We start from the raw sequence: 25,362 nt of genomic DNA, 5'->3' as shown, positions 1-25,362 counted from the left end.
TCTGAGCCCATGTCTCCTAACCCTAACCATAATGCTACCTCTATCCCAGCCCTCTCTAACTCTAACTCTACCCACCTTCCCCAACCCAAACCTAAACACTACCCCTATCCCCTACACCTATCCCCTACACCTATCCCCTACACCTATCCCCTTCCCCTAACCATACCCCTCACCCATACCCACACCCGCAACCCTACCCCTTACTCCTACCCTTACCCCCTTCCATTACCCCCTTTCTCCTACCCTCTTCTCCTACCCCTCCTTCCCCTAGGTTAAGGTTGGAAGGGGAAAGGGGAGGGTGAAAGGGAGGTGGAGGAGGGCTGGGGTTAGGGCATAGGTGTGAGGGAAGGGCAAGGTGAGCGGGAGGGGGTTGGGATTGAGGAGGGGTAGAGGAGAAGTGGGGGGAAGTGGGTGAAGGGACATGGGAGGTGCAGGGAATGGGGTTGGCAGGGCCAGGGGGAGAAGAAGGGGAGGGATTCAGGACATCATGATGTTGTCCGACCTCTGTTCAGATGGGATGCGAGGTTCTTCTGGACTCGTGTCTTGTCTCTGAGATCGCTCCTTCACCTGGGAAGAGAACTATGGGTGATAGAGATGCTGTCTGCGATGCCTGATCACGATGACTTTGGAGGGTCCCAACTCTTCCCCCATCACCCCCCTCCCTACCCCTGCATATTAGGGCCTTTCCCCTTCCTCTGCTTTACCTGAGGAAGTGTGTTTTGGAGAAAAGCACGATCTATCTCTGCAGAACTCAGAGCACCGTGTCTCCATCAGGCAACACCCTGGTTCACCACGACATGACAGCAAGATGCTGGACAAATCATGGATGGATTGGTCGAATCCCTTCAGCTAACCCATATGAACCTACCCCACAACGATATTACCCTTCCCTCCCTCACACCAGTACCTTCTGTTTTTCTTTTATACCTGTCCCCATATTAAAATCATTTTCATGCCTTTTATGGACCAGCCTCTGCTACTACCCCTGGCAATGCATTCCAGGCACCCACTACTTTCTGTGTGAATAAAATGTACCCCTCACATCTTGCCTAAAGTTCCCTCCTCTCACCTTATTTAGACGCCCTCTGGTATTCTCGCACACAATATTCCAAGTGTGGTCTGACTCGAATTTTATACATCTGCAACATTACCTCTCAGTTCTTGAACTCAATCCCCTGACTCCTGAAGGCCAGCACACAATACACCATCTTAAACTCCCTCTCAATTTTCACAGCAACATTGAGCGATTTATGTAGCAGGATCTAAATATTTCTCTGTCCTGCACACTGTTCATAATCCTGTCACTAACCAAGTTCTCTGCCCTCACGTTCTTGTAATCCGCATTCAATAAAGAAATTGGTCTATATGAAGCTACTTTTAATGGGTCTCCAATCTTCTTTGGAATAACTGTTATTCGTGCCCTTGAAAATGACTCTGGAAATTAACCTGTACCAGTTGCTTGTTTAAGTATATCTGGATTTACAGGATTGAACTCCATCCTGGAGTCACTTCTCTCCAAACTAGATGACCTATGACAACCTTCTACACTGTCTACAACATCTCTACCTCTGTGTCAGCCCCTGACGTACCTACCCTTCCACTCCCATCATCATTCATAAAAATCACAAAGAGCAGGGGTCCCAGAGCAGATCCCTTTCGAGCGCCACTAGTCATTGTTCCATCTACTACTACCCTCTGTTTTCTGCAGACAAGCCAATTCTGAATCCACACAGCCAAGGCTCCATGGATCCCATGCCTCCCGACATTCTGAATGAGGCCACTGTGAGGACCTTGTCAAGCACCTTACTAAAATCCACATGCAGTGCATACAGACCTTGACCTTCATCTATTTCCTTTGACACCTCCTCGAAATACTCAATTTGACTCGTGAAGCAGGACCTGCTCCTCACAAAACTATCCATGAGTTTCCCCAGCATGTTTGTGCATTGCCCTCGGCCCCAGCATCTGCAGACTTCCTGGCCAGTCCCTCCCTTACCCCTTCCCAGAGCTTCCGCATCCATTACAACATTAAGCATTGCTGCCCAGTACTGCCCAGAACAGACCTTTGTAAACGTTCTCCACAACCAACTAACCCTTACCCGTACCACACCCATAACTATGGGTGGATTAAATATCCAATTAACTTCTTTCTGAAGTAATGTATCATGAATTTGATGTTGATTCCAATTTTGAATAACTTTTCATAATTCTCGATAAGCTCCTTTAAAGTTAGATCCATTATCAGAACATAATTCTTTTACTTGACCACGTCTAGGAATAAAACGCCAAAGAACATTAATAAAAGAGTCTGTATCAAGCAATGACGCTACTTCAATATGAATTGCTCTCATAGTCAAACATGTGAAAATAACTTCATATCATTTTTCAACACTTCGTCCTCACTTTACTTGCAAAGGACCAAAATAATCAACTTCCACGGATGTAAATGGGAATTCATCAGGTGAAACTCTGTCCTGTGGTAAATCTGCCATTTGTTGTTGTCCAGGTTTTCATTCTCTTTGTCAGTCACAAAGAAATGAAACCTCATGATTTCATTATTAATGTATTTAAGCACTGATGTTCTATCAGTCCAAAACACAGGATCTGCTAACTCCATCTGTAATTCTCTTCTTAACATAGCGTCCATTTTGCTCGCCATAGTAGCAGTAGTCAATTCCATTCAAGGTCTGGTGACTGACTTTAATGGAGCCACTCTGGCTTTTCCCATTATAAATCCACCATGTCCTCGCACTTGGTTATTTCACAGGACTCAGTAACTGACAGGATCAAAACCATCTTCACTTACATCAGAAAAATGGTGTAACTGAGCAAATGTGGCCACTCCAAAGTCTGTTAACTTCAAAACTTCCAAGTATTTGAAGATGCTCAATCCAATTTCTCCAATCTTGTGCGATGGATTCTGGATTAGTTTCATCCCATCCAAATTTTCTTCTGCACAAAACTGGTATTTGGCCGGCCTGACCATTAGGCCGAATTCGGCCAGTCGGGAGTAGAGGGTGTGCAGTTGAGACTTGTGTTGTGCCCAGTCTCTGCTGGTGACAAGAATGTCATCCAGATAAATGAACGCGAAATTCAAATCACTGTGCACCGTATCCATGAGGTGCTGGAAGGTCTGGGTGGTGTTCTTGAGCCTGAAAGGCATGCATAAAAATTCGAACAAGACGAAGGGGTTGATGATAGCTGCTTTGGGGATATCCTCGGGGTGCAACAGGATTTGCACCAGATCGACCTTGGAGAATACTCTCATGCCATGCAGATTGGCCGTAAAGTCCTGAAAGTGAGGGATGGGGTAACGGTCAGGTACTGTCGTGTCATTAAGCCGTCGAAAATCTCTGCAGCGGCACTAGCCACTGGAGGCTTTTGGGACCAGGTGGAGTGGCGAGCCCAAGGACTGTCGGAGCGATGAATGATCCCCAGTTCCTGCAGATGTGAGAACTCCTCTTTCGCTCTCTGGAGCTTATCCAGCGGGTTTAACAGTAATGTACGATAAACTGAGCAGACACTGTGACAAAAGGTTCACAGTTAGGAGAATATTTAACGGTGATATACGGTAGACATTGGCAGATACTGTGACACCGAGTTCACAGTAGCGAGAAGGTTTAACAGTAATGCACGATAAGCTGTGGTAGATACTGTGATACCAGGTACACAGTTGGAAGAAGGTTTTACAGTGATGTAATCTTAACTGTGGCATATCAAGTGACACCAGGTTCACATTGGGGAGAAGTTTATGGTGATGTACAGAAGACTGATGCAGATATGGTGACACTACATTCACAATGAGGAGAAGGTATATCACTGATGTACAATAAACTGTGGAATATACTGTGATGTACAATAAATGGTGGCAAAAACAGTGAAAAATGGGTCAATGTGGGGAGAATTTTAATGGTGATGTACAGTCGACTTTGGCAGATACTGTGACACCGTGTTCACAGTACTGAGAAAGTTTAACAGAGATGTATGGAAGAATAAGGCAGATTCTGTGACTCCAGGTTTACAGTAGTGAGAAGGTTTAAAAATGATGTACAATAAATGTGGCAGATTCTGTGAAACCTGGTTCACAGTGGGGAGGAGGTTAATGGTGATGTACACTAAACTGTGGCAGATAGAGTAACACCAGGCTCACATTGAGGAGAAGGTTTACTGGTGATGTACGGTAAACTTTGGCAGATACAGTAAAACCAGTCTCACAATGGGGATAAAGTTTAATGGTGATGTGTGGTAAACTTAGGCTGATACTTTAACACTAGGTTAACAGGGGGAGAAGGTTTAACATTGATGAATGGTAGACTGAGGCAGAAACTGAGAGACAGCATTCACAGTAATGTGAAGGTTTAACAGTGATTTACTATAAACTGTGTCAGATACTGTGACAAGATGGCACAGAGGGTAGATGGGTGGTTCCACCCTTCCCCAGTTAGACTATTAAATGCTCGATTTTAAAAGTTGTAAAAGTGATTTAAAATACTGATAAAAAAAACTGAAATAGTGGAGGATTGAAATGGCTGCAAATGTGAAAAAATCGAAAACTCAGTTTCAGAAGAAATTACCTTACAAATGTGTTGAAGAATTGAGGCCGAGTTCAAGTTGAAGCAACGGAGTCATCGACTGGAGTCCCCAAGTCTCAGAGGACTCCTGCCCGGCTTCTGCAATCGCAAGATGGCACCAGCTCAGCGATGATTTTGGCAGTTTCGACTCGTGCGCTCATGAACACAGGCGTGAGTGTGGGCCAGCTGAGCGAGGACAGGCCCGTGATCCTGCAGCATTGCCTGGTGGTCCGGGGGAGTGCAATGTAGCATCAGAAGATGCACCTGCGCAGTCGGTGCCCTACTGGGCATGCAAAGTGTGTTGAGGGTCCACGAACCTTTGGAGACGATGTGGGCTGTGGGGGAGCCTGAGCGACAGTGAGCTGATGAGGTCGGCACGCTGTTGTCGGGTGACCAGACCCGCAACCATACTGGAAGAGGACTTACTGCTTTGGAGGAAGAAGAGAGCCGTCAGCCTCAAATGGAGGTGATGGATCCTGGACTGGATTCTGTGTTTCCTATTCTGGAAGGGATTGCTCAGCTCATGGAAGATATGTCAAATATATCAATGCAGATGACTCATCAGATGACTCAAGGATTTTCAGAAATGAAATCTAAAATGAACACTGTGTGTGAAGAAATAACTTTTATGAAGCAAAATATTAATGTAGTTAAGAGTGATGTTACGAGATGGACACGATCAGTGGATACTGTGCAAGATCATTTTAAAAAGATTGAGGAGGCTTTCTTGAATGCAAGAGTCAAATGGAGTGTAATAGAGAAAAAATGGAAATAGTGTAAGATCCTTTTGTAGATTGGGGGATTCAGAAGAAGGAATTATTGAAGAAGTTTGGCTCATTAGAAAACCAAAGTCGTAGAAATAATGTTAAGATAGTAGGTCTTCCGGAAGATATGCAAGGTTCGGATCTGGTGAAGGTTTTGAAGAAATGGATCCCAGAAGTGTAGGGCAGGTAATTCGTTCCAGATGAACTGGAATTAGATCGAGCGAACAGAGCGTTAAGGAAGAAACCGTTTCCAGGCCAATTACCACGAGCAGTTTTGATTCGCTGTTTTAAATATCAAGACAGAGAGATGATCCTCCGATTGGTGGTGCAGAAAACACGGCAAAATCAGGCTCCACTGATGGTTCAAAATAATAGGGTTTTTTTAATGCAGATCTGAGTCAAGAAATTATCAGAAGAGACCAAGAATTTAATTCAGCCTAAGAAGTATTGTGGCGAAAGGGATATAAATTTGCTTTTCGTCATGCGGCAGTATTGAAAGATTTTTATGGGAATTTTCAATCTCAGTTTTTTGAGAATGACCACGATGCTTTATTATTTGCTAATTCATTGCCAGATGGACGAGGAAATGGGCGATCGTCACCATTGTCACCGAAGGGAAGGGTCAATGGGAATGGAAATGGGAAGATTGGAAAATATGGAAAGAATGGGAAAAAAGTTGAATTGACGCAGTCTTCTCGATATTGAAGATCCGGAACAATCAGTGGGACTGGAATCACTGGGTTGAATGTTTTTGTTTCAGGACTTTGTGAAAGTCTGACTGGGGGTGGGTGACACTGAGTCCTTTAGTCACCTGCCACTTGTGCACTTCACCACACCCAGATTTTTAGGGGGCTACTACTTTTGAGTAGCTTGTTTTGGGATTGATTTTTCTCTTTTTTTTGGAATTTTAAAATAGGTGGGGATTAGAATACAGAGAGACTTAGAAGGGGAGTATTATTTTATAGTAGGATTCACATTTGTGAGAAGGTTTAACAGTGATATACCCATGAACTGCATCAGATACTGTGTCACAGGGTGCACAGTGGGGAGGAGGTTTATCAGTGATGTATGTTAGACTGAGTCCAATGCTGTGACACCAAGTTCATAGTAGTGAGAAGGTGTAACGGTGATGTCCGGTAGACTGAGGCAGATACTGTGACACCAGGTTCACATTGGGGAGAAGGTTTAACGGTGATATACTGTATATTGAGATATCTACCATGACACCAGGTTCACAGTGGGGAGAAGGTTTAACGGTGATGGACGGTAGACTGAGGCAGATTCTATTACACCAGGATCACGGGTGGGGGGGGGAGAAAGTTTTTCGTTGATGTACGATAGACTGAGGCAGAAACTTTGAGACAGGATTCAAATTCGTGCGAAGGTTTAATATTGATGTACGATTAACTGTGTCAGATACTTTGACATCAGGTTCATATTGGGGAGAAGGTTTAACGGTGATGTTCAGTCAAGGGAGGCAGATACTGAGACACCAGGCTCATTGTATTGTTCATTTATCTTAATTACAACATTTAATTTATATCTCCATTTTTTTGTGGCAACTTCCAAACATTCCATAAACTTCTATTCTAATCAGATTTTGTTCATTTCTTCTTCTTTGGCTTGGCTTCGCGGACGAAGATTTATGGAGGGGGTAAAAAGTCCACGTCAGCTGCAGGCTCGTTTGTGGCTGACAAGTCCGATGCGGGACAGGCAGACACGACTGCAGCGGTTGCAAGGGAAAATTGGTTGGTTGGGGTTGGGTGTTGGGTTTTTCCTCCTTTTCCTTTTGTCAGTGAGGTGGGCTCTGCGGTCTTCTTCAAAGGAGGTTGCTGCCCGCCAAACTGTGAGGCGCCAAGATGCACGGTTTGAGGCGTTATCAGCCCACTGGCGGTGGTCAATGTGGCAGGCACCAAGAGATTTCTTTAGGCAGTCCTTGTACCTTTTCTTTGGTGCACCTCTGTCACGGTGGCCAGTGGAGAGCTCGCCATATAACACGATCTTGGGAAGGCGATGGTCCTCCATTCTGGAGACGTGACCCATCCAGCGCAGCTGGATCTTCAGCAGCATGGACTCGATGCTGTCGACCTCTGCCATCTCGAATACTTCGACATTAGGGATGTAAGCGCTCCAATGGATGTTGAGGATGGAGCGGAGACAACGCTGGTGGAAGCGTTCTAGGAGCCGTAGGTGGTGCCGGTAGAGGACCCATGATTAAAAACCCAAATCATTTGGTCTCTTAAGTATGCTGTACAAAATTAAATTCTTTACCTGGGTTTGGTTCAACAGCACTTCAGTCTGCTTCATTATTTTTTCAGACCCTCGTTTTGTGCTTTCTTCTTTCCCCAGTTGATTCTCCAAATGGGCATCCAACCTCTGTCTTCTCAGCTTGACCCAACGTCTCCTCTGTTAACTTAAGCAAACCAAGGAGACCAAAGTTAAAATTTTCACATTGGCATTTTCAAACACAAAAATGACGCTGTGATTTGCTGTTTCACATCATAATCCCACTTGCTAAACTTGCAAGCAACTGCACTGCATCCTACAGCTGGAAAATTGCAAGCGAACTGCTTGGTTAAAGCAAAGATTCCACCCAGTCACCTGATTAAAGGCCTCCAAGTTAACAACAGATAGCAACCTGAAAGTTAAATACAAAGATCTGCATCAGGAAGATTAATGGGGTTTTTAAATAAATCATTTCCACTATTGAAAGAAAACTCCTCAGGGAACACCAGGCTCTTGTTGAACAATTCCTGTTGTATTCCTCAAAATGATTTGAATCTTGATTTCAAGCAGAGTCATTTGGTGAGATTGTTGGTCCAGAACAAACCCTGCCCACACACTCCCTTAAATACCTGCAAAGTCCTGGTTCAGCTCTGCTCCACGCTAAAGCGATCAGAGCTTTTCCGAAGAGATAACAGACTTCAGATGCTGATACGTTGAGTCACAAACACCCTAATACTTCCCTGAACAACACACCTCTCTCTGAAAACCAACAAGAACCTTCCTGAACAGTAATTATTTACCTTTCGAGCACCAAACCTGTGAACATTATATTTGATAAATTCTGTGCACAGTAGAAGAATGGCCTGCAACCAGTGAACTTGGATTAATGAGAAGTGAGATTGGACTGTGAACCAAAGAACTTTTCTGAACTTACACACACGTGCACTTAGAATTAGATGGGGGGAAAGTTGGGTAAAGTCAGTTAAAGTAATAAAATAGTGATAAGTTAAAGTGTTATTCCATTTTCATCTTGAAAGATAATTAAAATCAGCTTTTGTTTAAGTCACCATTTGTCTTGGTGAATATCTATTGCTGCTGGGTTTTGGGATCCTCTGGACTCGTAACACAGCACCAAGCTTCAGAACAACCCTAATGCTTTAGGTTATGACAATGGTCCATAAATGGGTCCCAGCATCTGTTGAAAGTTATTAATTGACTCTTCTATAATTTTTGTAAATATTAACAAGACATAATATCATTTAACTGTTGTGTTTGTGTCGTTGGAGAATTCGCTTTCCATTCAATCAGAATTAGAGTTTTGGGTACCGTATTTGAGAAAAGATGTGCTGGAGTTGGAGAAGGTCAGAGATGATTTACTGGAATGATATCAGGAATGAAAGGGTGAGTATATGAGGAACAATTGTCGACTCTTCGACTGTACTAGTTGGAGTACAGAAGGATAAGAGGGTCCTCAGAGGCATTTCAAATGCTGGAAGGCTTGGGCAGATTACATATGGCAAAGATGTTTCCCATGGTAGGGGATTCTAGGACAGGAGAGCATAATTTCAGGATAAAAGGGTGTCAATTTAAAACAAATGTGGAAAAATTGATTTTGTCAGTGGTCGTGAAACCCATGTGAGATCATTGGGTGTATTTAAGGCAGAGATTGACAGGTATTTGATTAGTCAAGGAATCAAGGGTTATGGGGAGAAAGCTGGGGAGTGGGGGTGAGTGGAAGAATGGTGGAACAGACTCGACGGGCCTACTTCTGCTCCTATATCTTGTGATCTATATCCTGCTGGAGACCTAGACAACCCTCCTCTTGTATTCCCTTCTTAGAAAGCATTCTGCATTGTGGGTTTATGTCACGTGAACCCATTTCCAATTGAATCCCATGTTACAAGTAACCCAATGCAAATTCTGCATTGAGAGGACTGCAGCTTATTCATTTTAAAAATTGTTATGGAGCAGCTCAAATGAGATTTCTTGCTTCTTTTTTTGAAAGGGTTAAAATAGAATCAAATAAAATAGGAGAGGGAAAAGCAGAAGAATTTATATACAAGTGGGAATCGAAATTAATGGTTGGTGATAAAGATACACAATTGTTGAAACATTTGATTAATATATGGAATAAAATAAATGATGAAATTGGTGTAAGTGGATGTACATCACCCAGAATGGCTTTGATTCAAAATCCTCATATCTTTTTTAAAGGATCATCAATTTCTGGATAGCGGGTTTCGTAAGGGGATTATAAATGTTGAAGATTGTTATGAAAGGGGACAATTAATGTCATTTGAGCAACTGAGAAATAAATATCGTATAACTCATCACAATCTTTTTTGCTCTTTCCAACTAAGAGCATATTTGAAGGATAAGTTAGGACCAACCATGTTGTACTGAAATAGAAATTCCTTATAAGAGGAATTGTTAAAAATAAATTATTTGATGATATCCTCTTTATTACAAGTAGGAACTTTTAAATGAGGAGTTCATAAGTTGAGACAAAGGTGGGAAATGGATCTGAATAATTTAATTGATTGGCAAATATGGGGAGATCCATAAATTAATTCAGTATAATTGTTTTTACATCAGTCATGTAGCAGATGTCAGCAAGGATTTTATCTGAAAGCTGCACCTGGAGTCAGGTGACTCAGGCTGTTGGATTTGAAAAGCTCCTCAGGAAGCTGATTTGGCAAAAGAGATCACATGATCCAGGGGAGTTGTATTAATTCACTTCAACTCAGCAGTCTGGAACTATTGACCAGAGTTCCACACTGCAGCAGTGAGGAAGGAATTCACAACTAGTTTTTCTTCTACAGTGACTTCTTACACCAATGAAATTAATTAGAATAAAATCAGAATTATCAGATCAATGTTTTAGGTGTGGTGAAGATGTCGCAACTTTCTTGCATTCAACTTAGCTTTGTCCTAATGTGAGATCTTTTTGGGGAGAATTACAAATTTTTTGGAACAAGTTACAGGAGATGTTTTCCAGCAGAATCTGACCTTATCTTTATTACAAAATATTGAAGGAACAAGGCCCAAATTAAATCTATTAATATATCAATGGAAATTTGTTAAATTAACATTAGCAGTGATGAGGACATGTATTGCACTTACTTGGAAATCAGATATATATATATTTTTAGGGATGGCAAGATGACATGCAAAAATTCAAACTTGTATTCCTTTGGAAAAAATTACATATAGCTTGAGAAATATGCTTTTGCAAATTTGGCACCTGAATATTCAAATATCAGGCTTCAATTTGTAATAATTCCCTTTCCATCCCTCTAGACATGTGAGATTCTCCTCTTAGTTACATTTTTTAAATTTAGATTTGTTAGATTTCCTCACCACCGTGAACTCTGGGGAAGCGGACGACTAATGCAGAGCACCAGAAAACATAAAGACCACACCCCACCAACATCTCAGAAGCAGAGGATTCAATCCACGGGTCAGTGTCCAAGGAAGCAGACCAGTGAGGGGTTTTGCAGCTGAAGAACCCACATAGGTGGCAGGCTGTTGGTGACTTGAGGAGAGGAACCCACGCAGGCTGCGGGCTTCTGGACAAAGCAGTCAAGGAACTCACAACAGGCTGTAGATTGCTAGAGACTGGGTCAAAACTGGCTAAAAGGGTGTCAGGTATCAGACCTGGGATACGAGTGAGTGCTAAATGGTTCCTAATTATGTCAGATGTTCAAAACTGGAGCTCACATTGCCAATGACTTGGATTGGTCTGTGAGCATTGAAAGACAATCCACAGACCCTCAGTGACTTGGCCCAGGGTTTGGGGTGGTGGGGGTGGTGGGTAGCACTCAGTCTTTCTCTGACCGTAAGAGGCATTTCAGTCAATTTCTGCCAGACGTGAGTCTGTCTGTCTGACAGCAGGAAAAAAGCAATTTTGTGTGATATGACACTTTTTAATTACATGACAGTAAATTGTCTCCTGAAATAGAGAGAGAGGTTCAAGTTTCAAACTATTACAAACTACACTCACCAGAGCCAACTGGATTATACCTCTTCCCACTTTTTTTTTTGCAAGGACACCATTGATTTTATCACAGCTCTTCTGCTGCTTCTGTCCTGTGACAGATTATATATTTTACATTGTATATAGAGATGTTTTTGAAAGAGATGGATTGGAGGAGTCGTTTAGGTCACAAACAAACACATACACTTCACAAAACAGATCTTATTTAAAACGCAAGAGCTTTGCTGAGAGTGAGTCATTCAGGCGCCGATAGCCTTTGCAAAGATAAAACAAGGAGGCTGTTTTGCTAAAGAATTTCAAAAGCAGGTGTAAATAGATTATTGTTTTTAAAGCAACAGATGAATGGACTCAGTAATTTGGGTCTGGTGCAGTATCTGGCTGGTTCCAGTTTGCTGTTCTAAGAAGGTCATGTGGTTTTGCAAGCAGAGAGGAGAGACCAAATAGGCTTTTTCTAAAAAAGAGAGAGAGAGAGAGAGAGAGAGAGAGAGAGAGAGAGAGAGATGGCAAGCTGGCATCTTGTTTTGAAGACTGGTTGTGAGTTCTCAGTTCAGCCTGTTGAAAAACTTTGTTGTCCATACAAGAGGAAATGGCTGGCTAGAAATGATGTTTCACCTGAAATAAGGGAAACAAAAGGAAATCAATTGTGACCTGCAGAAGAGGTTATCATTTGGAAAACCCTGATGGGTCAAGTTTCTTTGGCAAGACACCAAAGTGGCTGATCAGAGGGAATCACTTTATGTGTGTCCAATGTGCATGAAATCCCTCTCTGAAACCAACAGAAACCTTCCTGGAGGGTACACATTTACTTCTTAGCACCAGAGCTTGGTGAAAATTCATAAATGTTGAATTCTGTGCACAGTATAAGAATTGATAGATGCCGGTGAACTTGGAGTTGTGTCAAAGAACTTTATGCACATTAAATACACCTGCACTTAAAATTAGAAGGCGGTAATGGAAGGCTGTTAAATTAATAGTGATAAGTTAAAGTTTGATCCTGTTTGTTTTTCTGTTTAAAGAAAATTAAAACCAATGTTTGTTTTAGAATGAATGGTGTTATTGTTCAAAATCTGCCTGTGATCGAAAGTATTCTTGGACTGAATAGACATCTGGGCCAAATGGCTATTTAAGGACAATCTGTACATGATTGTACATCCTAAAGTACAATGACTACTTCTATCCACTAAAGATTGTTAAAGAGCAAGAATAGACAATACAATCACATAAAATTCCCATCCATACAGCACACGTATTAATACACAAAACAATCACACCTCCTCATTGGTCATGAAGTGCCTACACTTCCCAAGGAGGCTGAGGAGGTCAAGGCCAACGGCTCTCATCCTGAGATTTTACAGGAGCGCAGTTGAGTCTCCTGTCTGGTTGCACCATTGGATGATCTAGTTGCTGTTAAGCATCAGACAGGAATGATGCAGAGTTGTGAGGATCACTGGGCTCTCCCTTTTTCTGTAGATGACATTTACTGGGAGTGTTGTTCAAATTGCGCTCAAGGAATAGTGCAAAGACCATTTTGATCTAGTGAACAGCATCTTTAACCACGTACATCATCAAAAAGAGGTCTTACAGGCTGGGGAATAGCTTCTTCCCACAGGCTGTTAGATGGATGAAAAGTATCCTGTAAGTGTGATAATCCTCCCAAATATTAATATATGTAGCGGCTACTTCGATAGAGCTATGAAAAGCAACACACACACACACACACACACACACACACACACACACACACACACACACACACACACACACACACACACACACACACACACATACCAGGTTAGTCAACACAAGACTGCTTTATTCAGTCTTTACAGGCTTCTTCTATTTACAGCATGTCCCGGGCTCTATGGGTCAAGATGGGACATCATTATGAGTTAGCTGCAGATCCACGGGACCACAGGTTTAAAGTAAGCCCTTTGAGTGTCCCGCACCTTCCAGCAGGGGAAATCACAGATCAACGTGCCGTTCGAACGGCACACAGCACCACGTGCATGCGGTCAATTAAATGGATGAGTACCCAGCTGTCTGCCTTATGATTTCATGTGCCCACCAAAGAACCTTGCCCAGTCGGCCTGCTTCACAGCTGCTACACCCCCAGAACCGTCGCCAGAAAGAAAAACACCAGCTGCATGCAACTTAGGTGGACACCCTCATCTTTTGGGATGGGGGCACTGAATGGGTGAAGCGGATTCCACATGGGCAGGCTTATGTCTGTCCAAACTAAACAGCTGCGAATGTCCCCCAATGTCAAAAGTATACTCAAATCCATCCTTCTTCACCACGCAGAAAAGGCTCTCATACGGTCGTTGTAACAACACTCCTGTGTACTGTCTGTGCACAAAAACAAAATCAGCGTCCAGGAGTTGTGGGGCACATTCTGTTAAGGGGATCAAAGCCAGTGGGTAGGAAAAGCTTTGCTGATCGTGATACCATGTCGAAGCTGCCGAAGGATATTCAGATCAGAGTTGGTTGTGAAATGAATGTCCCATGAAACTGTTAGGACCAGACCATAAACCATCTCTGCGGACAACACAGACATATCTTACTTTTGAGCTGTGTGCACTCCAAAAGAACGCATGGCAACTCATCAACCTAATTGGGACCAGTGAGTCAGGCCTTAAAAGTGGACTTCAGTTGCCAGTGGGAACGTGGGTGAATTGTTTTCCGCGGACGGAATTAATGTGGGAAAACCAAATCTAGCCATCCAGTTGACGATGAATGCTCTGGCCCTTGTCTCAGTGTCACTGGATGGCAACGGGACGGCCTCTGGCCAGCACGTGAAATGTTCTACAACTGTTAGAATGTATCTCATGTTTTCAGATTCTGGCAATGGTCCAAGCAGGTCTACATGCACGTGTTCCAACTGTCTGCATTCCGTCGGGAAATGTTGAAGAGGTGCCTTAGTGTGGCACTGAATTTTGGCAGTCTGGCAGGAGGTACATGTGCAAACCCATTGCACAACGCATTTTCTCAGTCCATGCTATACATATTTATTTGACATGAGCTTGACAGATGTTCTGATGGATGGATGAGATAAGCTGTGTATCTGGTCAATAAGGTGTTTCCTCCAAGATGCAGGAAACATTGGTCTAATGTAGCCCAAAGACATGTCACAACGTAAGGTTGGCCACCCAGTTGTGCTGCCCTCTGCTGTATGTCCAGGTTAGTAATGGCCGTACTGTATGCCTGAACATCGGGGTCCATTGCCTGGACACTGGCTAATTCAGAAATATCAATGTCACCCTGAATATGATATATAGTCGGTCTGGACAGCATATTCGTGATGCCATTGTTTTTACCAGATGTTATCCAAGTAGATCGTAGGGAACTCTAAATCTCTGCCCAAACTGTCTATAACCCGCTGGCAGGTTTGAACACCATTCTTCAACTCAAGTGGCATCCTAAGACATTCAAAAAGACCAGAAGGGGTAATAATCACCGTTTTAGGAATGTCTTCCTTGTGGATGGGATCTAATGGTATCTCATGACAAGATCAACCTTGGAGAAAGCACAGAAATTGTGCAGATGGGAGGCAAAATCTTGCATATGAGGGACGTTAAGACAGTGGGTCTTAACCAGAGATATGGTCCGCTGGGCTTCATAAATCATAGCATAGACTAGAGTATAGCTGGAAAGTGATGCTGCAACTGTTTAAGGCATTGGTGAGGCCAGGTTTAGAGAATTGTTTTCAGTTCCGGTCTCCAAATATAGGAATGAAATAGATAAGGTGGAGAGGGTGCAGAAAGGATTTACAAAAATGTTACGTGGCTTACAACATCTCGAGTACAGATAAAGATTAAGGAGACAGTGACTTTATTCATTGGAACGTAGATGGATGAAGGAAGTTATGATAGAGGTAGTCAAAATTATGAAAGGAATAGATAGACTAGACGAGAGTAGACTCTTTCCCCTGAGGGCAGGGGAGGTTGGAACAAGAGGGCATGAGTTCAAGGTAAGGGTGCAAAACTTTAGGAGGAATGTTAGAGGATGTTTCTTCACTCAGAGAGTGGTGGCAGAATGGAATGATCTTCCAGAAGGGATCATTGCGGCAGGGTCCTTTCTGTCATTTAAGTGAAGGTTGGATGTGTACATGGATATGAGGGGGTTGGAGGGATATGGCCAGAGTGTTGAGGGGAAAAATAGTGGAGTTGTTCATGTGAACTGGCACAGACTCGAAGGGCCGACGTGGCCTGTTTCCGTGCTGTAAACTGTTCTATGGTTATATGTGCTGGGCTCCACGGGACAAGGTGGGACATCATTAAGAATTTGCTGCCGGCAGGTTTGAATTAAGCCCCGCGATTATCCCATGCTTTTCGGCAGGAGACTCCAAAATTCGAAAAGATGAATTAACTATTTCCATGAACCCTCCACTTTTACGTCTATTTTTCTAAATCCATTCCATAATCTAGACATCTTTACTTAACCCAACCCACATTTCTTCTCCCATTCAAATCACTCAGTAATACACCAAGGCAGTAAAATAAAAACTCAATGCTGGAAATACTCAGCGGGTCATCTACTGGAAAAATAATCGGATTTTTCTTTATATAAAAAAAATAATTCCTAGCTACAGGAAGGGTATTAGTTAGATTGAAAGAGTGCAGAGAAGATTTACTAAGAAGCTGCCAAATCTTCAGGAGTTGAGCTACAGGGAAAGGTTGAACAGGTTGGGACTTTATTCCTTGGAGTGTCGAAAAATGTGTAAGAGATTGCTTAAAGTGGAATATGAATGAGAAAAAAGGCTGAGAAAGACTGCAGTGGACCCAATTGTGAAGGAAATATTTTGCCTGAGAAAAATTGTCATTGGCCCATTTCCTCTGGAGATATGAAACCGCGCACAGAACAAGTCAATGACGTACAATTAAAAGAGTGGTTTTCAAACTTTTTCTTTCCAATTACATTCCACCTTAAGTAATCCCTTACTAACAGAGCACTTCTGGCACAGGGATTAAGTGGAATATGATCCGGGGGGTGGGGGTGTGGAGGAGGAGTTTGAAAATCACTGCTCGAGATGAAAATGTTTCTCCATTTCAGTTTTAAGCAGACATCCTTTTATTCTAAGGTTGTGCCCACTGGTCCTAAACTCTCCCACTACTGGCCAAATCCTCTCTATCCAGCCCTTTCACTATTCATCAGATTTCAATGAGGTCCTGCCTCATTATTCTAAACTCAGGCGAGTATAGGCCCAGAACCATCAAATGCTCCGCAAACATTATTCCGCTCATCCCCAGGATCATTCTTGTAAACCACCTCTGGCCCATCACATCCTCTATTAGAAATGGGGCCTAAAATTGCTCACAACACTTACGAGATCAGGACAACCAGAAGGTGGTCACGTGAGGGAATACAGCTGCAGGCCTGCCTAGAGTTTCTGGATTGGATGGTGTTCAAGGAGTCAGCTGAGGGGAGGTGGGGTGGGGGGTCGTGGAAAGATGGCATCAGAAAATGACGTGAGAAGACACCTCTCCCTGACTGAACTATTCAATACTCGAACTGTAGTGAATTTTTTGACTTTATCAATGTTTTGAACATTAATTTACTACTGTAGGATTCTGGAAATGAAGAAAGGAAAACAGCAGTGTTGGGCACTGACAGTTGCCCTAAAAATCAAAAAGACAAAGACTAAGGGGAGCGATAGGCTTTATTACATACAAGACTGCAGGCCCGCGTGCAAGCTAGGTAAGTGAAGGGATGGAAGAGGTGGCTCGACCTTTATGGCCTGGGTCACAGGGGAGGAGTCCAGGGAGGAGTCTCGGAGAGGATGTCATCAGGAGGGTGGGCCAGCCCATGCCTATACTGGTCAGTTCATACAATACCATTTCATTACCAGCAACTTAGAAAAAAACCTAGGTTTTCAACCTGTGAAAAGTGCAGAAGAAGCAAGGCCGACCTTCCAGAAGGAACCTCAGGAGCAGTTAGAGATAGATCCAAATCTTCAACGTGGAACCCAAGAGAAGCTGGAAGAAATGTCTGCATCCTCTGCGCCTCCAGAGACGCAAGATATCACCAAGATCTTTGGCCTGGGGGTGGGCCAGGAGAGTGAGCGTGGAATCCGACCCAAGCCTGGCTTGACTAAGGAGAGCAGGGGGGTGGGTGCTCGAATGTGAGCGCGAGTTCGCGGGAAGGCGACTGACTGTATGCAGCGGCCCATCTGAAGATGCTCCTCTGGTGCTACTGAGCTTCTCAGCATGGATGGATGTTCTCACATGCAGGAAATCTGCAGTAGGGCTGCCAGGTATGAGGTGGAGGAGGACAACTCAGAAATTCGAGAAGAAGAAGAGCAAGAATGACTATTTGCTGCAGTTGGACTCACTGAAGGAAGGCCTTAAGCTTTAAGAACATCTCCTTCTCCAATGAAAGCTGTTGTTTAACCACAGACACCTTCCCCAGTCTTCAAGGCCCCTGCAACAGGGATGGAAGTCAACTTCATGTCTATAGAACTGATCCAACCAAATGAAAAGATTATGTCTTCTATGACCTTAAATTTTGAAACTTTAAATGATCAATTTGCTGCTATAAAGGAAATAATGGCTGGTATGTGTGAAGAAATTACATTTATTCAAGTTGATATTAATAAGAGTTTAACAGCAGTGGACACTGGACAAGATCAATTTAAGAAGATAGAAGACATTTTTATTGACTGTAAGGACCGTGTGGGCCATTATGCAGAGAGAATGGATCATATTGAGGATTTGTTTACAGGCTTGGATGTCCAGAAGAGAGATTTGTTAAAAAACATTGATTCGTTAGAAAATCAAAGTTGTCGTAATAATATTAAGATAGTTGGTCTGCCGGAAGATATTGATGGTTCAGATCCTGTAAAATTATTTCTGGAAATGGATTCCAGAGATGTTGGGAGTCGAGTCTTTTTAGATAGGGCTCATAGGGTGTGAAGGAGAAAACCTTTTCTGGGTCAAATGCCAAGAGCAGTTCTTTTAAGATGTTTGTGATATCAGGATAGAGAAATTATATTGCGGCTTGCAGTTCAGAAAGCTCGCCTTGATCAAAGCCCAATGATGGTTCAAGGCAATAGGGTTTTATTTTATGCTGATTTAAGTCAGGAGATTATTAAGTGACAGAAAGAGTTTAATCTGGTCAAAGCAGTGCTGTGGAAGAAAGGGTATAAGTTTACTTTTCGGTGTCCGACGATATTTAAGGTGAATTATGGGCCAGATCAGTCTCAATGTTTTGAGAGTCCTTATGGTGCATTATCTTTTGCAAATTCCTTCCCAGATTTGAAGGAATTGATGGAGAAAATGCCCGAGGTTAAAATTGGGAAGGGAACAGGGAAAAGAATTGGAATCAGAATTGGTGAGTGATGTTGAAGATGAAGCTCATGCTCAATGTGGGTGTTACCATTGGGATGACGGATGGGTTTTAATGTTCGCTTGGGGGGTGATGGTCGTCTCTGCTACTTCTAAAGCCAACTGCCACTTGTGGCATTAACTGCAGCTGGACCACAGAGGGGGGTCCGACTTTTGTACTTGTAGATTTTTACATTGTTTACAGGGGTTTCTTATTGTTTGAAAGGGGGGGGTGGGTTAGGATTTTTAAAATATGTAATTGCTCTGTGAAGTGCCAATCTCAAGAGGAAATTAAGTTATGGCTCACTTAAATTTTGTGACCTTCAATGTTAAAGGACTTAATAATCAGATGAAAAGGAAGTGAATATTGGCATATATAAAGAAAATGACGGTTGATGTTGCCTTTTTGCAAGAAACTCGTTTGTCTGAGAAAGAACATATGAAATTGATGAGAGATTGGGTAGGACATGTTTTTGCATCTTCATTTAATTCGAAAGCTAGAGGTGAGTTGCAACTTTGGTTCAGAAGAAGATACCGTTTCAGTTGGAATCATTCTCTGCCACATTGGGTAGAGAGCTGTTGGTGAATTGTAAAATTTTTGCTGAAGCATGGACTGATGAATGTTTATCCACCCATTGAAAATAATGAAGACGCGATTTCTGAAACTTTTTGGAATCTGGGTCAAGCTAATGAAAATATTTTGGTTGGTGGGGATTTTAATTGTGTGTTGGATACATTTCCAAAAACTGTACAAAGAACCAAAATAGCTAAATGGATGTAAGACTCAATGAAAGATTTGAATTTGGTGGAAATGTGGAGGGAGTTAATTCTGACAGAAAAAGTCTTTTATTTTTATTCACCTAGACATGATCCTTTTTTGAGAATCGACTTTTGCTTAATGTCAGCACAATTACAGGGTAGATTTATACATGCAGAGTATAAGAGTAGGAATTGTCTGATCATTCCTCATTGTTAAGTAGAAGTACACAATCCTTTTACCAAACATGAGCAAGTGGGGAGAGAGATGGGAGCGCGAGTCAGGCGGGCGAGGGGTGGGGGGAAAATGGCAGTGTGACTGAAAGGGAGTGGGGGTGGATACAGCAGCATAATTTGGGTGGGCTTAAATCTGGCTTTCCAAAATCCAGAAAAATCTGAAATACAGAACACAGTGACCCACCCCCCCCACAAAGGGTTCTGGATAAAGGATTGTGCACCTGCACATGTTCTGGTTTGCATAATGTAGAGACCCTTATCGGTGAAGGTTTAATGGGATGTTATTGAAGCAACCAAAGTTTGTAAGTTATATCAAAGACCATATTCAGACTTATTTGCCAATTAATACATATTCAGTCCAAAGTAAATTTGTTTTGTGGGATGCTTCAAACGCTTATTGAAGAGGTGTGATAATCAATTATACTGCAAGAATTAAGACACAGTATTTGGCGGAGAGCCAACATTTGGAGAAGGATATAACAATGTTGGAAAAGCAATTCCAATGAAATTTGACTGTGGATAAAAATAGTTTTTTGATTCAGTTCAAACTGTTATAATATAATGCAAACATATAAATATGAAAAATTAATACAATGATCCAAATAGCGTTACTATGAGTAAGGAGAAAGAGCGCATAAGGTTTTCGCTCGGCAATTAAAGACTGAACAGGCATCAAGGACAATAAATGCGATGAGATAATAAACCTCAGGAAATGAATGATGAATTTCACTCATTTTCCCAGAATTTATATTCTTTTGATGTAAGTCAGGATGAGGAACGTGTTGAGTCTTTTTTAGGTAGTTTGGAGTTATCGGTTTTGGACGATAAAGATAGGACAGAATTGGAAGTTCTTTTCAATGATTTTGAAATTGAAGAAGCGATATTGAATATCACCTGGAGAAGATGGGTTTACAGGAGGGTTTTATAAAGAATTTTATGAAGTCTTGTCTCCTGTTTTGATGGATGTTCTTAAACAATCTACAGAAGAGCAAAAGCATTTCCAGAATTCTTTTCTAGAGCTAGAATTAGTTATTGCAAAAAAGGAAGAGCCCCATTGAAAGTTGCCTCATATCGAACAATATCTTTATTAAATGTAGATTATAAGATAGTAGCTAATAGACTTGCAAAGTATTTATCACGTTTAATACATGTTGATCCAGCAGGTTTTATTAAGAATAGATTTTCTTCTGAAAATATTGTTCAACTGTGACTTTGATTAATGGATAAAGATATTGTTTGAATCAATCAATGACTAAGCAAGGTGGTCCTTTGTCACCATTGGTGATAGAACTGCTAGCCCAAGCAAAAAGGCAAAATGATAAAATTATTGGGATTAAAATAAATGAAGAGAATATAAGATTCATTTGTTTGCAGATGACGTAGTAATATATTTAACAAATCCTCAGTAATTGTTATGACATCTGCAAACCTGTTTGGTTCAATATGGAGAAATGTCTGGTTATCAGGTTAATCGGGATAAGAGGAACATATTACCAATTACAGAGGAAGATTATCCTGCTTGTAAACAGATTACACAGCTTAGATGGACGAAGAAAATTTAATATTTAGAGGTAATGGTTGATGCGGATTATCAACATTTGTGTAAGCTGAACTATGTTTCTCTATTGATAAAATTAAAGCTGATTTAATTAAATGGAAAAATCTTCCTTTGACATGAATGGCACGTGTGAATTGTGTTGAAGTGAACATTTTTCCTTGTATTCAATATCTTTTTCAATCAATTCCATGTTCGCTTCCAAAGATATTTTTTAAAGAGTTATGCAGCCATCAGAATATTTTTATAGAAAGGTACTTTGGCTAGAGTATTATTGCAAAAATTGACATGGAAATATGCATTAGGGACTACAATGGCCTCATTTTCAGAATTATTTGTTAAATTATTAATTAATTATCAGTTAAAATTTATGAATATGATGTTCAAAATTAATCAACCTCCTCGCCTGGATAAAGTGAAATTAGCACAGATTTCTCATTCTACTATACATCAATGTATATTTAGATGGACTCCTCATCTTTTGCATTATTATAATTTCCCACTATTATGACATTTATGTGATGTTTGGTATAAAAGAAATCTGGCAACAGAAACTGGAGATAAGGTTTCATTTCAAATTCCATGTCAAGTTCATATTCTTCTCGATGAATAATTTTAGTATTTAAAGATTTGCCAAATGAAAGGTATTCAAGTGTTAGCAGATTGTTTTGAAATGGGACAACTCTTTCTTTTGATAGGCTTGGGGAAAAAAATTGTGGTACTGTTAAATTCTTTGCTTGCATATTTTCAAGTACGTGCTCCAGTACTGAAGTATTTTGGGTGGGAATTGAAGATACCTAAGTTAACTAAATTTAAAAAAGTAATTGTAAATGGGGAAAAAAGGGATTTATTTCAGAAATGTATTCTTTGTTGCAAGAGAAAATGGGCAAACTGGATTTAGATAAATAAAATATTAAATGGGAGAAAGATTTATCCTTAGAATTATCCCAAGAAGAATGGACTACTATGTGTGAAGATAGTGTGACTACATTTGGTGAACTATAATTTTCTACTTCAGTTGTATTAAACACCAGAAAAGTTAAAAAAATATGGATTTACTCATTTGGATTTATGCTTCCTGAGATTTTACAGGAGCGCAGTTGAGTCTCCTGTCTGGCTAAGTCATTGGACGCTCCAGTAGCTGTAAAGCATCAGACAGGAATGATGCAGAATTGTGAGGATCACTGGGGTCTCACTTTCTTCTGCAGATGACATTTACTGGGAGTGTTGTTCAAATAGGGCTCAAGGAATTGTAAAAAGACCATTTCCATCCAGTGCACAGCATCTTTCACCACATCCATCATCAAAATCAGGACTGCCAGGCTGGGGAATAGCTTCTTCCCACAGGCTGTGAGATGGATGAAAAGTATCCTGTAAATGGGATAGTTACCCTAAATATTTATATATGTAGTCAACACAAGACTGCTTTATTCAGTCTTTGCAGGCTTCTTTTATTTACCGTGTGTCCCGGGCTCCATGGGAGAGATGGGACATCATTATGAGTTTGCTACTGATCCACGGAACCACAGGTTTAAATTAAGCCCTGTGAGTGTCTCGCACCTTCTGTCAGGAGAATCCACAGATCAACGTGTCGTTCCTTGACACGCAGCACCACGTGCGTGTGGTCCATTAAATAGACAGCTGTCTGTCTTATGCTTTCACGCGCCCACCAAAGAACCATCCCCACTCAGCCCGCTACACAGCTGCTACCCGACCCCCCCCCCCACCAGAACTGTCACCAGAAACTAAAGCCCCAGCTGCATCGACCTTAGGTGGACCCCCTCATCATCTGTGCTGGGGGAACTGAAAGGGTGAAGTGGGATCCACATGGGCAGGCTTGCATCTGTCCACACTAAACAGCTGTGAATGCCCCCCAATGTCCAAAGTATACACAACCCCATCCTTCTTCATCACGCGGAAAGGGCTCTCATACGGTCATTGTAATGGCGCTCCTGGGACCTGTCTGTGCACAAAAATATAATCAGTGTCCAGGAGTTTTGGGGGCACATTCTGTTTAGGGGAACCATGCAAGTGGGTAGGAAAAGATTTGCTGATCACAACACCATGTCGAAGCTGCTGAAGGACGTTCAGGTCAGAGTTGGTGTGAAATGAATGTCCCATGAAACTGTAAGGACCGTACCATAAACCATCTCTGCGCACAATGCAGACATCTTCCTTTGGAGCCGTGCACACTCCCAATAGAACCCATGGCAATTCATCGATTATATTGTGTCCGGTGAGTAGGGCCTTCAGTTGCCAATGGAAACGTTCCACAAGGCCGTTGGACTGTGGGTGAATTGTGGTGCGTGGTCTGATGCAATGTGGGTCGGGAAACCAAATCTAGCCATCCAATTAATGATGAATGCTATGGCCCTTGTCTCAGTGTCACTAGATGGAAACGAGATGGCCTCTGGCCAGCGTGTGAAACGTTCTACGACTGTTAGAATGTATCTCATGTTTTGAGATTTTGGCAATGGTCCGAGCAGATCCACATGCACATGTTCCAACCGCGTGTGTACCACCGGGAAAGGTTGAAGAAGTGCCTTAGTGTGCCGTTGAATTTTGGCAGTCTGGCATGAGGTACATGTGCAGACAAATTGCGCGACGCCTCGTGTACTGGTTTTCTGCCAGGGGATTAGCAACAAATTCTCTTCTACGACATGCTTTAGCAGCATCCAATGCACCTACTATGTACCAGAATTTCATGTCCTCTGCCATTATGACACAAGACAAAACTAAGTTTCATCCTTGGTTGATTGGTCTGGAAAGGAGGCAAGTGAAGTCCTAACATCGATTGGGAAACACAGTCAGTGAGAGGTCAGCATGGCTTAGAGTTTAGACAACGTGTTCAGGACTGCTTTTTGCAGCAGTATGTGGAGATGCCCACGAGATGGGGGGCAGTGTTTGATCTGTGGTTAGGGAATGAAATGGGGCAGGTGGCGGAGGTGAGCATTGGGAAGAACTTCAGATCCAGTGATCATGGGTTAATTAGATTTAGCTTAATTATGGAAAGGGATAGGTCATGTCTGAAGTCGAAGGTCTTCGAGTGGGGGAAGGCCAGATTTGAAGAAATGAGAAGAGATTTGCAGAGTTGTGTGGGCTGATCTTTTAGCCGGAAATGATGAAGAGGAAAATTGGAGGGTATTTAAAGGTGAGATTTTGAGAGTACAGGATCATTTTGTTCCATATCGGCTGAAATGTAAGAAGTTCAAGGGAGCTGTGGATTTCTAGAAAAATTATGAATGATTCGGGATAAGAGGGAGTCCCATGCTCAATATAAGAAACAAAAGATTGATGAGATTTATGATCCTTACTTATATTGAAGAAAGAACCTCAAGAGGGAAATTAGAAAGGGAAAAAGAAGGTATGAAGTATCCATAGCTAATAAGGTGAAAGTGAGTCCTTCGGGTTTTTACAGATACGAGAACAGTACAAAGAGGGTTAAGGATAGAGTACGTCCACTGGAAAATGGGAACGGTGGACTATGTGTAAGTGAGAAGCTGTATGAGATGGGGGAGATATTGAACAATTTTTTTTCTTTTCTGTATTCACGAGCAAAAGGGACACTGGACTATGTGAGATAAATGAGGTGAATGGCTTAGTTATGGAAAGGATAGGGATTAGTAAAGAGAGGAATTTGGAGCTTCTCGGGTCAATAGCGTTGGATGTCTCCTGGTCCTGATGGGATTTTCCCCAGGACATTAAGGGAGGTCAGGGAGCAAATAGCCGGGGCTCTGACAGTGATGTTTCAAACATCACTGGAGAAGGGTGTGGTGTCGCGGGATTGGAGGGTTGCAAATGTTGTTCCACTATTTAAAAAAAGCAGAAGGTGCAGGCCAAATAATTATCGGCCAGTAAGTTTTACTTTGGTGGTGGTAAAAGTTATGGAGGGTATTCTCAGAGATAGTATGTACAAATATCTGGATAGGCAGGGAAT

The 25,362-nt window shown here is 42.0% G+C and overlaps 1 long non-coding RNA gene across 1 annotated transcript in view; it reads right to left on the bottom strand.

Annotated features, from left to right (window-relative positions):
* Nucleotides 1-285: 285 nt before the first annotated feature.
* LOC138745364 (uncharacterized) overlaps nucleotides 286-25,362 on the bottom strand; it is a 42,882-nt gene continuing 17,805 nt past the window's right edge. The window contains exons 2-3 of the long non-coding RNA XR_011346217.1: nucleotides 7,607-7,748; nucleotides 286-567 (exon numbers count right to left, since the gene is read on the bottom strand). This is a non-coding gene — a long non-coding RNA (uncharacterized lncRNA). The remainder of the gene's footprint in view (nucleotides 568-7,606; nucleotides 7,749-25,362) is intronic.

This window comes from Narcine bancroftii, chromosome 11, assembly GCF_036971445.1.
Source record: "Narcine bancroftii isolate sNarBan1 chromosome 11, sNarBan1.hap1, whole genome shotgun sequence".
NCBI lineage: Eukaryota > Metazoa > Chordata > Chondrichthyes > Torpediniformes > Narcinidae > Narcine > Narcine bancroftii.
This window is presented reverse-complemented; position numbering and strand designations above follow the sequence as displayed.